Source organism: Corapipo altera, unplaced genomic scaffold (genome assembly GCF_003945725.1).
Source record: "Corapipo altera isolate COAL_440 unplaced genomic scaffold, ASM394572v1 0, whole genome shotgun sequence".
Classification (NCBI taxonomy): domain Eukaryota; kingdom Metazoa; phylum Chordata; class Aves; order Passeriformes; family Pipridae; genus Corapipo; species Corapipo altera.
This window is the reverse complement of record NW_020884872.1, coordinates 45,660,287-45,676,967: the sequence shown is the minus strand read 5'-3', so window position 1 is coordinate 45,676,967 and position 16,681 is coordinate 45,660,287.

Here is a 16,681-nt window from a genome sequence, read left to right as displayed (position 1 = left end):
TAGGTATATGCACATGTCTTATTAGAATGAGTTCCTCAATACCTAATATTCCAAAGATAAAATATGTAATATAGCAAAATAATAAAAAAAAAAAGGTGAAACGCTCCTAAGGAACAGCAACAATTTGATTTCCATTAATTTCAACACATTTCAACATATTTGACTGCACTTGCTATTTTTAATGAACCTTGCCACTCTATCTAGACTTGCAGACATTTTAAGGCACAGAGGTTTTCAGCTATCTGTGACCAGCCAAATAAATAATTATATTCCTTATTAATTTTGAATTTATGAATTTTAAGTCATATTATTTCTAATTTTTACAAGACATTTTACAAGTCTTTACACTTCACTTGTGGTTGGCTGTTTGAGATGGAAAATATCTGTATATAGAGACATTCACACCAGAAGTGAAAAACAACATCATTCTTTTCTTTTCAGGTGACATTCACAAGAATAAAACCTGATCACAAAAATATTTCCAGAAATCAACTTCTAAAAATAGGACAGCATTTCCTAACCTAACCGTACGGAATTAAAAATCAATGAGAATATTTATCAATATTTCTCTTTCTAAAAACTTCATATTAACCAGGTTTATAAAAATATGGCTAATGATTATCTTTCTACCACAGTTTTATGAATCATTAAGCAGATTATTATAAAGAATATGATTCTACACATGCATCTCATGGACAGTGTTGAACTGACATAGAGTTTGTATCTTATACTTCAAATATTTGCCTTTATCAATTACTCTGACAAGTTTAAATTTTATGAAGCTTTAGAAATAAAATCTGAAGCTCTCAGGGATAGTTATTTCCAAAAGAGGTTTTAAGCTTCTATGTCATTCGTCTTTACCCCTTCACAAAGAACTACATCTCCATAGACCAGAAATGAGACCATACTCGTATCACTATATATATATATTGTGCAGATCTCTCTTTCAGTGAGTTTTTCTTGTCAATACATAGGTGTAGAGAAATTTCAATTTTCTTAAGCATGTAAATCTTGTATTAAAACCTTTAAAAAGTATGTTTAATATTGGGTACCATGTTTTATTTAATTCTGTGTTATATGGTAAGTTGTGCAGGTTTCTTTACCTGTATAAATCTCAGAAGAAACACCCGATCCTGAATTACGTAATTTGTAAAATTTGAAATGACCATAAAATGTCTCTGTAGACTCTCACTGAATCTATTGGTTTTTTTCTGAGCAATACATTCCCTCTGTTCAGGAAAATTTTGAACACTACAGGGGCACCCATAAGAAGCAGTGTAAAGGTCTCTCACACTCTCTCTGTCAAAACTCACTAATACTACATCTAGATTACTATGAAGAGTGTTCTCCATAAAAACACTGTTAATTTGCAATGTGGAAATTTACGGATTACTCTTCCAAATGTGAATTTTCATGGTGCTCTACTCATTTATTTGTAATTTCAATGTTAAAAATATCAAGAGAAATAAGGATCTTCATTTTCTATTTCAGTGGAAAGAAAAGGCCTCCTCCCCCATCATTCACAACTCATCATCACTTCTCAGAATGCACATGAGGAGCCATTGATTCAACACAAGTTGTAGGAAGCAAATAGTATATCTTTCCTTGCCTGTAAGAAGCTGCTAGTCCTTATCAACAACTTTTCATCTATATTTCTGGCAACATGAACCCTTTGAACTCTGAATAGGTACTGGTCTGAAAGCTTAAGATATTATGCTGAAAGGAAATTTTTCAGGGAACAACTAAGTAGCACTTGAATATTCACACCTGAGACAGCCTGCTGAGGAACTCAAAACTCATATATATAGTATACATGAAAATTGCATATAGGATAACAGTCAACAAGGATAAGACTTAACTAAGTAGGATCAGAGAACATGGCACATGCACATACACACATATTAAAAAAAAAAAAAAACCACAATGTGACATAGCTGTAATTATAGAAGCTACCAGTGCCTACGATATTATTTAATTCAACTACAGAACACTTATTTTCCTCATAGAATTACTGTCCCTTTTCATGTACTGTGATAGGTCTTACTCCTGCTCTGAATACTCTGTTTGTGTGGCTTTTTACAGTCATGAACCCATTGCAATTGTCAGTGCAGGTCAGGATTCCCCTCTAAAAGTCATATGCAGGCTTAGGGGCTATTCTCCAAGAATTTAATTTCATTTTTATATGAACGTTATTGAGAGACAATTCTCTAAAAAATCTCTGAAAAATATCTTCATTTTATAAGAAAACAATCAAGTTAAAGGAACAAATTTCTATCACCCTAACGCAGTTTCTAAGTACATTAACTTAGACCCATATATGGATGCCTAATATACAAGTATACAAATTATAAAATCATGGAATCATAGAATAATTTATGTTGGAAAGGACTTTAAAGATCATCTAGTTTCAATCCCCCTGCCAGGTTGATCAAAGCCGTGTCCAACCTGGCGTTGAACACTACCAGGGATGGGGGATCCACAACTTCTCTAGGTGAACTGTACCAGTGCCTCACCACCCTCACAGTAAAGAAATTCTTCCTAACATGTAATCTAAACCTACCTGCCTTCAGTTTAAAACCATTGCCCCTTGTCCTGTCACTACATGCCTTTGTAAAAATTCCCTCGTCCAGATTTCTTGTAGGCCCCCTTTGGCATTGGAAGTCTGCTAGGGGTTCTCCTCAGAACCTTCTCTTCTCCAGGCTGAACAGCTCCAAGTCTCTCAACCTGTCATCATAGGAGAGGTGCTCCAGCCCCGTGATCATCTATGTGACCCTCCTCTAGACTCACTCCAACAAGTCCATGTTATTATACTGGGAGCCCCAGAGCTGTATGAAATGCCCCAAATCCTTCCCCTCAGGGTTGCTCTCCATACATTCTCCATCCAGCCTGTATTTTTGCTTTGGATTGCTCTGACTCATATGCAGGATCTTGTTGAACTTCATGAAGTTTGCATTGGTCCACCTCTCAAGCCTGTCAAGGTCTGATAGAAGGAATTCCTTCCGTCCAACATGTTGACCATGTCACAAAACTTGATGTCATTGGCAAACTTGCTGACAGTACACTAATGAGTGTAGTCCATGTCACCAACAAAGATGTTAAACAGCATTGGTCCCAATACTGACCCCTGAGGGACACCGCTCAACACTGGTCTCCACTTAAACATCAAGGTGATGTCATTGCTCTTCCCTCATCCAACAATGCTGTAACCCCATCATAGAAGGCCACTAAATTTTTCAGGTGTAGTTTCCACTCAGTTACAATGGATCAGTTGCATATTTTTTAAAATGTACTTTGTTTACCAATGGCACAAGAACACACAAAAGAAAATTGTGTCATGGTTTGGCATTGCACAGCATGCTAAGAGTGTAAAAAACTCTCTATTAATCAATTTGTACTCCCTTTCTTAGTAATTTTTGCAACCCCAGAAGCATTATTGTCCATCGCCCTTAATTACTGTAGGTTTAGACTGAGGAGATCCTCTCCACTATCACATAGGCATCTGAAACTTTTTTGAAGCTGAATGGAATAAATTGTCTTTTGTCTTTTGTAGAAGAGAAAATCCAGCACAAAAACAACAAAATTTCCCTTGACTTTTGGGACTTTTAATTCTGATTACTTTGAACTTCCAGTCAATATCCTTTAAGGTATATTTCAGTAAAATTTCATTTAAAAAAATACTTACAAGTTTATATATGCTATTTATGATTTACTTACTTTTTTTTAAACTATATGTTACAGTCTACCAATTAGTTACCAAATGCACATCTAAGTAGTCAGCCTCAAATTATAGTTACAACTATTCCAAATAAAGAATAGTCATATTTCCTGACTTTTATGCCTGAGAGCAGCTGACTGCGTAGGTCTCATAAAACTCATTAAAAAAATATCACCTCAGTACCAATAGTCAGTGCAATCCAAAGGTATAAGAATTGTGTAACGCTTTTGAAATAGTGGGATATTTTTATCTTCTGTACCACATCTTTTTAAAAGCAAAATTTCTTGGTCTTCTGTTCCAAAACTGGAGATTATAGAAATACACACACAGATACTGTATGAGTTTTCAGTTTACTTATGATGTTCTTTTTTAAAATTACAACTGAAATGTTCACAGTTCCAGATGAACTGTTAACTTTAGATTAATCTGACAATAATTTAAAAGTTTACTAGTAACACACAAAAATGTAGGTATGCTAATATGTCATAAGCTTTTAAAAGGAAAAGAAAAGAAGTAGAAATAACCTCTGAGTGTTCAGGAATCAATAATCAAAACAGAGGATAGTTTACATATGTTTATATTTTTTTTGGTGTTACAAATTACTATTCTTAGTCTTTTTCAATAAATATGAATAAGAAAACATGAAATATTGAAATTGCTGGGTAAAACTATTTTCTTTCCTTTTACCTATGAATAATGCATTAATATTTAACATTAGTATCCTATTAAACACAAATGAGTTTGTGCATGCTGACTACACCTAAACCTATTCATGATAACGTGTGCCTGTGCCTAACCTAATTATACATTAAATGCTACTGCTGTTCCACAACATCCAGATAAAATGGATTATATCAGGCAACATGGAAAAACACCCAAAGAGTAAAGCTTGCAGTAGTCATTCAAGTTTGATTTTTTTGCCAGTTTGCAAATAGCCAGACCATTCAAATACTTTCTCTTGAGGGTACTATGTAAAATTCATAGACCCAACACAAGTCTAACAAACTAATGAAAAAAGCTCTGCTTTGAAGGAGATTTTATCTTCTTTCTGAGAATGTATATGCTTTACAGGAGCACTGACCTGTGTTATGAACTCTAACTGAATATGTAATATAGGAACTGAAGCAAGTGAGATCCATGTCAAAGAATGTTCTTTGGATCTGTAAAGTCATAAGTGTTGTTCAAGAGAGTAGTAGACCTTGACAGCTAGTAATATGCCCCTCACCACTCTGACTCTCAGTACAGGATTGATGTGAGCTAATCTTCAGTCTAAAAGTACATTAGTTAAGTCCCAGTTTATCGATCTATTGTCCTTTTTTTCAATGTGTGGACATATCAAGATTAATTTGTCTTGTCTACTTTAAGATGCCAATCTTTGGAATACACCACTCTGGAAGTCACTGTAATTTATTGAGTTATCTAAAACTTAGCAGGTAATAGTACATGTTAGATCTGTCTAGGATGGAGTCATTCTTCACAGCAGTCTACAGTGTATAGTGGTACATTTTAGATTTGTGACTAAATCAGTGTTGATTTTATGACAGTGTTTTGACTACTTCTAAGAAGTACAGTGTAAAGGCTTCCTGTTCTTCCAATTCTACCCCATCTTGTTCAAGTTGAGAGTAGGCAAGAGGTTGCAAAGGGACATAAGACAGCTTATCCAAACTGGTTAAAGGGATACACCATACCATATAGTGTCATGGTTGGCAATAAAAAGTGAGGAGAGGGACATTTTTGGGAAAGTACCTGTTGCTCAGAAACAGGCAGTAAGTGATGTTACCCACTCATGTAAGGTGATGAGTGATCGTCTTTTATATTTTTTTTCACCTCTTTCCTTCATTTATTGAACTACATGTATCTTGACCTATGTGATTTTTTTCTTTTCCTCTTTTTATTCTCTTCCCCACCCCTCTGGGGATTGGAAATGAGCAAGTGGCTGCGTGCTGCTTAACTGCCTAGATGGTTAGCACACAACAGGGAGGGACAATAAAGCTCCCTGTCTCTAAATTCATAGTGCCCATGTTCCTCTTTTGCACAATATCCGAGTTGTCAGGCTTTTCAGTAACTGGTGGAACTGGGGAAAAAAAATCTCCTTATTTTGACTTTACTGCCAAATGTCTATAGGTAAAGTCACTGTTCTCTGGTGCAGGTGCTGCATTGATGAGTAAAAACTGCAAGAGAATTGGGCTCTAACTGGAAGCGTACAAGTTATAAAATATCTGAATATACCTGACTACAGAATCAACTCAGGAAAGATGTGACAGACCTGCAGCTACCTTCTTGAGTATATTTTTTAACTTTATATTCTGCCACATAACCATATTACTTGTTTCCACTCACTATTATCAGGTAGCAAATAGAGCACATTAAAGAAATTTAATCTACTAGATTTAGAACCCACTTCAGCCATTCTGTCAAAGTGGGAAGGAGACACAAACCTACATCTGCTAATGATCTCAGTTTTGGCTTTTATTCTTAAATAGCCATTTATTTTTAGAAAGCTACTTTTAGAAATGTAAGGGTCATGTTAGTCACTATAGAAATAAATGCATTAGGTTGAAGAAAAATGCAATCAACAGAGTAGGAAGCATACAATTTCCTGAATTAAAAAAATATTTTAGAAGTTTCCAGGGGATTTCCTTTTATTCAGGAAAGTGCACAGCTGTATCTTTTTTTTTTTTGGAATATATGTCAGATTTCTCCTTTAAAAATGTATGCTTAAGATGCATAAAAAGTATTAAAAAAACACTGAGAGGTGTTTTTTGATCACTTCAACATGCTATATCTGTAGCTTACCCTGTAATTTTGATGGCACAAATGGGACTCACATGGCTGAGTCCTATTTACGAAAGAGGAAGGGGCTTATATAATTTTATTTAGTATTATTATTTATATTTTTTATTTAGACAGATGTGGACTCCTGCTTCTTTTTATGCAGTCAGATGATGCAGACCAAATGAACCTTCGTGTTGACTCTTGAGGTAAGAATAGACATTTTTATTCATATAGGACTGCATCTTACCTCGAACTGTCATTTGTGGTTCAGATATGGTGATTTCTTACATGGACTAGGAAGAATATTAGCACAGCAAAAGAAGACATTTTTATTCTGTAAAAGGGAAGAAAATCCTCTTTAGGATGAAGAAAGAAAAATTCAATTCAGTGTCCTCAGGGGTGAGGGATAAGGACAAGAGTGAGAATATTTCCACTGAAGAAAAATGCAGAAAGTAGGCCAGGAAGAGTGAACTTCCTGTTCTTTCTTCTATTGAAAGAGATGAGAATAGGGGAAAGTAGTTACTTTATTGAGTTCATCTCACCAGCTGTGATCAAGTTGTTGCACACCTTTACCTTTCCTCAGTGACACTGACAGATACAATAGTTAGGAATATATACATTATTTCTCTGTCCAGAAATCTATTGTCCTACACACTACCTGTTAAGTACCTTACCTGTGTATATCGTCTTCTATGAACACTTAACCTCATTTTTATGTGGGATTTTATAAACAAAGTAGCTTTGTTTAGAACCCATAGTAAGGGCAACTTCTGAATTCTGACTTCTCTATAAATCTTTATCTGACTAGATCTAACTACAAGTAACTGTCTACTGGCAACTTTGGAAAGCCATCTGGATTTCACTGAGTCACAGACCATGAGCTTGTGTGAGCTTCACTGTAGGACAGTTACTGAGTGAGTAGCAGGGACTGGCATTCTGCATGACATCAAGGATGGATTTTTTTCATGAAAATCACAGCATGGTAGTCACTATCTCAGTTCAATTAATAACAAAGAGTACAAATGGTGAGATAATACAAAATGCTGTGCAATATGCAGTATAACCTGACTGAATAAATATAAATTATTTCTCCCCCTCTGTTTTCAGGTTGTAGTTGGGGTAAGATAAAGATTCTCAGAATAAACTGTATTTTTCAATTTAGAGTTCCTTTACGGTATATTATCTGTCTTAATTAGAAAAATAAATATCTACTTTTAGTACTGAAAATATTTTTCGTTTTTGGAGTTTTTTCTGTATAAATGATGGTAACATGTTTTCCAAAACTGAGTTTATTTTTTCATTGACATTCCGAGTCTTTCAGAAGCCTCCCATGAACATAAGCGACATTTTGGTGGTGCAATGACTGAAAGGAGGGTCATCAAACCATGAAGCAGGTTGCAGGGAGAGGTTCTAGGGTCTCCATCTTTAGAGATGAACGAATCTTAGTTGGATGTATTCCTGGTCAAACTGCTGTAGCCTACCCTGCTTGAACCAGGGAGGCTGGATTAGATGATCTAAGCAGATCCCTTCCAACTTCAGTGATTCTGTGATCTTGTGGAATGCTTTAGGAATCCAAAAATCTGTTGGGTTCAGAATGTTAAGGCACATCACTTTAAAATAATCCTCAGAACTGAATTACTGTATCTCATAGCATAATAATCAGTATGTAATTAGTCTTATTCAAAGTCATGTGCTATTGTATGATTTCTCTACCATGGAGAGAAATGGAAATAATACTTTAATTATCTTAAAATATAATGTAAAATATCTTAAATACCATGTTAAAGTAATACAGTTCATACTAAACAAGCCATGGCATGTTAACTTAGAGAAATCCCACTATCTGAAGAAGCTCATTTAATGGTAACTTTTATAACTAAATGTTCATTTTAAAAGTATCAGTATTCAATCTAAGAGGCCCCTAGGATTCATTACTAATATTTATGTACTATCTGGAGTAACACAGACAGTGATTCCCTCAAAATTTAAAATAACGACCTAATCCAGTTTTGAAAGATACCATTTTAGGAAAAAAAAAAAAAAAAGTATGCTGTGAATGATACTTGATATTTCTTCTTCCAGTCTGTTGTGGTTTAACTCCAACCAGAAACTAAACCACTTGCCACACAGCCACTTGCCCACTCCCCAACAGGTTGATGGGGAGAGAATTGAAAGGGTAAAAGTGAGAAAAACTGAGGGTTGAGGGAGCAGTTTAATAATTGAAATTAAAGAAAAGACATAATCACTCACTCATGGCTAGGCTTCGCGAACGAAGATTTGGGAAGGCACTATCCACATTTGCTACAGAAAGAAAAGACATAATAATTGTAAGAGAAACAACAACAATAATAATAACAATAATGATAATAATAATGAATTTTAAAGAAAAGGAAAATAAAAAAGAGAGACAAATAAACCACAAGAAAGACAAGTGCTGCTAATGAAAACAACTGCTCACCACCAACTGACTGATGGTCTGCCAGTCCCTGAGCAGCAGCCCCCCTGGCCAACCTTCTCCTTAGTTCTATCACTGAGTATGGAACCATATGGTATGGAATATGCCTTTGGACACTTGAGGTCAGCTGTCCCAGCTGTGACCCCTCCCAGCTTCTCGTGCACCTTCAGCCTGTTTGTTGTCGGGGTGCTATGAGAAGCAGAAAAGGCTTCAACTCTGTGTAAGTGCAGCATAGCAATAATGAAAACTTCCCTGTATTATCAACACTGTTTCCAGCAAAAATGCAAAACATAGCCCTGCACCAGCTACTGTGAAGAAAATCATCTCTATCCCAACCAAAACCAGCAAAGCAACATGCAAAACAGATAATCAAATCTACTAAGATATTAGTTAGTGCTCTTTAAAAAAAACTGCCTGAATTTTCCTGACATTGAGGATATAATTTTGGAAATACACTTTATTATTAAGGCTATTTTGGAGAAAATATTTCTTATATCAAAGGATGTGAATTTAGAAGCACTGGACACTTTCAAGAAACTTCTAGCTAAAATATGAACCAAAGAATAAATCCATGTAAAACCTAAGGAAGATAACAGGTCTTTTGTCCAAAATTGATCAAGTAATTCAGTCATCATTCTAAAATACTCAAGTAGTTGTACTATGTCAAAAACACAAAACAAGCAAGCATTAAAAATCAAGAGACTGATGCCACTACTTTGATTATCTAAGTATCAATCATTTTTCAACGTTGTTCAGCATAAACACATACGCTCCTTGAATAATCACTAATTTGAAACTCAAACAGATATGCTTTCATTAAAATGCATTACACTTGCCTATTGAAACACCAAAATTATAATTAGTCAATCTTTATTGGCTCAGTGGATGCAAGTAGGAAAAAGTATTTTTCCATTCTAACAATGGTGCCACATTTTGTTTTCAAACTTCTACATCAACTGGTTCTATGTTTCAGTTAAATATTTTATTCTTTTGGCACTGTCAGCATTATGCTATTTTTTTTCATTTCCTAGAAATACAAATTGCATTTCATAGTTGCATGTATTTAACTGCATGTCTTTTTTTAATTGTGGAAGTATCAACTGCTCAAGAGCTTGAACATGAATGCATTCATTTATTACTTATGTAGATAGTAAATAAATTATAGTAAATTACAAGGAATGTCTGAATTTGAACTTCAGGCAGCAAATCAAAAAAATGCAATGTGAGTAAATAAAGATCATATATATATAGGGTATTGTATGAGTACATATGTCCATATGATTGTAAAGGCAAAGAGTGTGTTGACTCTATATTATCTTGTTGCTCTCCAGTTGCATGCCACTTTTTCCGAGGGGATGGTGTTAAGATTCACCCACTGAACTCTCAAGAAGACTAACACTGAAGTAAACAGGAAAAACCCTCATTTATTTCTACCAAAGCTTTTGCTGACCCTACAAAGCTGTTGGAAATGCATCCATTTATTGTGATTTTTTTAACAGTTACTGCTTTATAAACAAGTAATTGACCAAATAATGTTAGGTAATATGCTACCATTAAACATGCTCACATTTTTCCTAGTACTTGCAATTTTAATTTGTTTTTCATCTTTAATTCTGTGAAATTTGGTCTACAAAGAAAGAGTAAAACCAAAACCAAACAAAACACAGATATCCGATGTTCTGTGTGATATTAAGAGATACTCAGAGTATCTCTGAGTAAAGTAAAACTTGCTTTCTTCATCCAGTGTAATGCATCACAGAGTTAACATATGGAGAAGCAGCTTTTAAGTACAGATCAGTAAGATACAAATGTAAATTCTGCAAAAATCTCTTCATTAGTAGAAAGAACACTGATCAAGCCACAGAAGGCTGATGGTAGATCCTCAGCATGAAGCTGCTGAATCTAAAATGCAGTATGGTTGACTTGAGAGTCAGGTGGCGGCACAGAGCTAAGATGTGTCTTGGTTGTGACCATGACTCCATATTACAGACTACTGCTTTGTCAAGTAAAGAATGGGGACCTGATAAGAACTACACTAATAATACTGCCTTCATATTTTCCAGCTTATATGAAAAATCTGTTATAATCAATTTTGCATCATATTTTACACACCACCAGAACAAATATCATCACTTGTCCATCATAATCTGTAATTCCTTTGTAACCGAATAAGAATGTACATCAGGAAATTGGTTTAAAAGAAAAAAGAAATAGAAGATCAAAATAAGAATTTTGATTATTTTTTTAAACCACAGTTCTCCTTATATTTCTTCTTTTTTAGTATACATACACCTTGATAATATACAATCATATTATTATGACTTATTGTCAAATATTTGTCTTTGGAGTTGGAAGGGTGGGAATTAAACAGGGATATACTTTCATTCTGAAAATGTACAAAGAGTATATTTGAAAGCCTTGCAGTACCTTGGTCTTCTTTGAACTAAGTATTTGTCAAAATGGAAAGTTTAACAGTCTTTCTTGTGCAAAATAACGTACATAGATTCAAGTGAAAATTGAACTTGCAGAGAAGGCAGGCAAGATTGCCATAAATTTATAGTTCAATATATTGATATTTATCGCCCTCTTCTGGTAGTACCTCTCAACTAAAATATCATAAATGGACAGTTTTTAAAATTTTATAAGTCTTTTTGCATTGATTTTAAACTATGAACATCATTTTTTCTAATTCAAACAATATGTTTAACTTACTGGAGAAGGAGAATTATTTTTTTTCTGTTTATAACTGTAATCTAGCAAAGTAAACCCCCCTAGTTTTAATAGTTTACTAGTTTTACCACCATGAATTTAAGCTATTTTACTTTAGATTCATGTAAAAGTCTGTAAAAACCTGAGCAACTTTCGGATAGTTCACAACCCTTGTTTAGTTAAGACTGTTATATTTTAATCACTTAGAAAATTTTTTTTTTTTTCTCTCTATTGATTACTTCAGGATTACAAAAGGTTAGGGAAAAAATATTCTCAAAGAAAGAATCTGAAATTTATTATAGTTCAAATATAATATGAAAAAGTGCAGAAAATACCTCTTGAAATCCTGGGGAGAGCAATAAGTAACATGTTTAGCCTACCAACTTGACTTATATATTGTTGAGGAATAGCAGCTTTTCCTTCTCTCTATTTACCTGCAAGCTCTTTAGAACAGCTTCTTTTGCAGTTACATGTTTCCTGTCACAATGAGTTTCAAAATCTGACTACGTCTTTGGCATAATTTTAACAACTATCTGCAGAAGTATGCTACTACTGTAAAAGCAGTAGTCTATCTTGTCATGAGAAACCTAAAAGAAGCTATGTCATAAAGGTTATCTGTAATCAATTCCTCTTAGCATCTTAATTATTAGTGATTCTAAAAATAATAAGTATGTGAATATGTAAATTGAAAATAGATTACCTCTGGCATGAAATTTTTCAGGGTTCAATATCTTTTTCACAACAGCAAAGTGACAAGCCTTTGACTGAATTGGAGCTCAGTATTAACATCAGAAATTATTGTCACTTTCTCTACAATTTTTAATAATAATTATATTTCATGAAATATTGCATTTGTTGAAATATATATGCTTATCTGCACGCAACTATCTAACAAAAATTAGAATGCTTTCACATTTTGACCCTAATGACATAATTGGAAATTTTGCTATTCACTTCACTGAATCAACAGTCTAATTTAGCAAATATAAATATACATTTTGTTGTTTATCTCTTGCATACCTGAGTTTTGGTGATCTTATTCATGTTCATAATTTGGTTTTTGGTTTTGGCTTTTTTTTTTTTGTTTGTTTGTTTGTTTGTTTTTTTAACTTACATTCCTGTAGATTAAATAACAAAACCAAAATATTAAAAAATACCTACTTAGGAATGAGTGTGACAATGATGAAAATTAGAGTTGATTTAAGCAAACAAAGGCATGAAAGTGTGTTTTTGTCTTGCATATCAATAGTGGAGTGGAAAAAATGGACACACCTTTTATTAATAGTTAATTTTATCTGTGGTTGCAAAAGATGACTACCCCAAGAAATAAATAATCATACAAATAACAAGCCCATTTAACTAATCAGAACAAAACCAACAATAAAACAAGACAATTAATTTGTTTTCCTGTATTCCCTGTAGCCCTAGAATGAAATCTTACCTCTAAAATCTGTTAAATTACCAGTTCCTGATCATCCAGATTCCTTGAATTTATGGCAAAAAGTAAGATTTTGTGTACCTCAATCAGAAAGCTCTCTCCTTGCATTTATTAAGTTTGTTGGCTTACTAAGGAGTAGGATTATCTGCAAGGTGGTAGTTGCATCAAAGAGCAGTGCCTCATGCAGATGAATTAGGATATCATGTTACAAAAGAAGGTGGGTATTACTCATAGTAGATATTTAGTGACATCATATACAATCACTTTTTTCTTAGTCTTTGTTTTTAAAAAAGCACTTCTGTTTTAAAGAAAGATTTGTATTTGGGTTTTCAGTTTTTTGTTCTTAGTGACACACCTCTGTATCTTTTACATTCCTTTTTCCACTGAGACTTTCATTCAAGAACCTTCAAGTTCTTGCACTATGAAGGAAGTTTTCAGCATTGATGAAAATGATATCTAAAGTAATTTACTGATTAGACAGTGGGTTCAAGATTTTCATGAAGAAGAACAGAACAGAAGATACAGAAGGATAAATAGTTGTCTTTTCTGGCCCTATACTTTTTAACAATGATCTTTTGGTAGACAAAGAGCCCATGAAACTTCTAAAGAAATTTCTATGTACTTCGTTGAAAAAAAAACTAATTGGGTTTTGTTTAATTTACAAGTTGAACCTACTTAAAGAATGCAAGACTTTCATCTTTACAGACTGCTTCATCCTAAACCTTGATTAAGATAACCCTCAAATCAATACATTTTATTTCATACTTCCAGTATAAGAACAATCTCTGAAACACAGTGAACTGCTGATTGTGGGAAAGCCTCATAAGATCACAGAATGATTTAGATTGGAAGGGACCTTCCAACCACCTGCCATAGACAGGAACACCTCCTACTAGACCAAGTTGCTGAATACCCCACCCTACTTGGCCTTGAAAGGCAGATAAACTAACATTATGGACTTTTAAATACCTATGAACTCTTAAATCATTACAATGTTGTGATAAGTTGTGCTGAATGACATGCTGTCATTTTATAACAGCATAAATGATAAAATAAAACATCTGTTAAAATATAAAGTCAAGAGTTATAAACTTTCAAATACATTGCTTTTATCTTCCAGTAAGAAAGACATTGTGAAATATAAGCTTGTCTTATGTTGTTCGTTATCACTGATTTAATGGTTTTCAAACTGTTTCTATTTCTTTGAATTTAAAATTTTGACATTTAGGGGAAGTTTATTCAGTTACTAGCCTTGATGACCTGTTAACTCTTTTCTTTGTTACAATAAATAACAGCAGTACCAAGTAAATAAAACAGTAAATTATTTGTAGTTTAAGTGTTACTTTTTATTTTAACTATTCTATTATACTCACTGTTACTAAATAATCTGAATTCAGGGTAATTCAACAAGAATATTTCTTCCTTTTTCTTTTTTTTAGCTGACTGTGGTGTATGTTTTCTTATATTTGCTAGAATCCAATCAAGCACATTATATATTTTAATTTGTTGTAATAATCTGTGCTCAAATTACTTGAAAGTTGAACAATTACATAAAGAGATGCCATCATATACAAAACAGAATTATCTGATTTCCATTAGTGCACAAATGCTTATCGAGTTTAGAATGTGGATGAACAGAAAATAATTCTTGTTCTCTTAGTGAGTTTTTTGATTTGCTGTGTGTTCTCAGACTGAAATATACGGAAGATATTTAATCAGACGGTGTCTATCTTAAGAAATTTATTTTCCTTATGACTACTTTTTTTTCTCCTTTAGGATTCAGAACTTTGAGTCCACAAGAGTTTTTGTCTCTTTTGTCTTGACTATAACATGATCTGGTCCATGTTGTAGTAGTTGAGTATCTTCATTCAGACCATGCATTCTATTTCTGTGTTTCTAATTCTGGAAAAAGCAATCAGAATCATGATAAGCACAACAGTTGTCTCAGTTTACACATCCTACAATGTGGTTACCAGCTGGTCTCCTTGACGACATGCTTCTCTCATTCTTACCTTGCTGTTACTCCTGGTAAACTTGAGAACCATTTGTTCAGTATGTTGAAAAAAAATTGCTTTTCAGGGAAAGGAAGAACAGAAGCAGAACCCTTCAAATTAGCCGACGTCCTAAAATTTATCTTTTGTTTTATTTTAAAAATTGTAAAAGCACACACACACACACATATGTATATTTATCTATCTATCTATATATAAAAGAGGTATTTTCCCCCTAGAAATCTTGTAGGTATCATAATTTATCTTCCCATATTGACTTACAAACTTCTTTATATTGGTACCATGAAGTGTTAATGTCTTGGGTCAGCCTTACCTGGAACACCCTGACAGTGGGCCCAGGAGTTCCATTTCAGCTTAGGCCTGGGCACCCAGGGCTGACCCTGGTGCTATGTTGTAGGTGTGTCTCTGACCATCTCTGTCCCCTGATGTTCCTGACTTTCTGGTGGAGTTTGCAGGTTGACTTTAGCTGTAAATTTTCACACTATGTTTATCTAAAGATCTTTGTACCATTGATGAGACCTGTTGCTAATACCAGCCCTGCATTGGTCTCCATGTTCTGCTACTGTGGGGCTGCAACCCAACAGTAAGGGCAGGGCCTGCACTGGGGTCATCTTGGCTCCGTACTCCTTCTCCTTGGAAGCAAATCCATTCCTTCTGTTCCCTGACAGATGACCTCAGGTAACACAGCCAGTTGGGAAAAACTAGTTTTGAAAGCAACAAAGCAGCAATATCAAAGATAGGTAAAAGGTACTATATCTTTGGAAGCAAATTAGTGATAAAAGAGCAAATATGTACAAGTGTGTTTGCAAGTATACAAAAAGGATCCTTACTGGATCCTAGACAAAGGAATAAGAACCACTGACATGAATGTCACATTTTTCTTGGCAAAAAACTCCAGACTCTGAAAATGGCAATACCCTACCACATACCACCTGAAGGAAGCCACCAACCTTAGGACTCTAAGGAACAGGGAAGGGTGAACATATCGGCAGGAAGAGGGGTCATCATCATGGTTAGGTTTCGCAAACGAAGATTTAGGAAGGCTCTATCCACGTTTTTTACAGGCATGCTGGCTTATGAGGCCAATACGAGATAGACATATCTGATTGCAAAAGGTACAGCGGAAAGACTCCTTAGGTGCTGTATTCAGCAGGATACGATACGATTCTGAAGGATATAATTCTTTCTGCGTTGAGGAAGAGGAAGAGGGGTATAAAAGAAGTATGTGTATAACAGTTTTATCTGCATTATTATTTGTTATTCTTCCACAATTAGATGTGGACTAAAACTGATTAGATTCTTAAGATCCTATTTATATTAACAATAAATTCTTGATTGTTCATATCTCAAAGGTGTGCTTCGTCTTTACCTATAAACCAGATTTTAAGTGTAACACCGGGGTTGGTCCTGTTGCTTGCATAGATGCACGTGGTTACCCAGCATTTTCTTTATGGGGTCCAGAAGCCCTCCAAAAGCTGAAGCTCTCTGTAGTTTGGGCATCACAGCTGCCAAACCCTTCTGAATTAATCGAATAGGCTAAGTTGTCTCATAAAATATTAACAGTTTGTGTTCAGGTA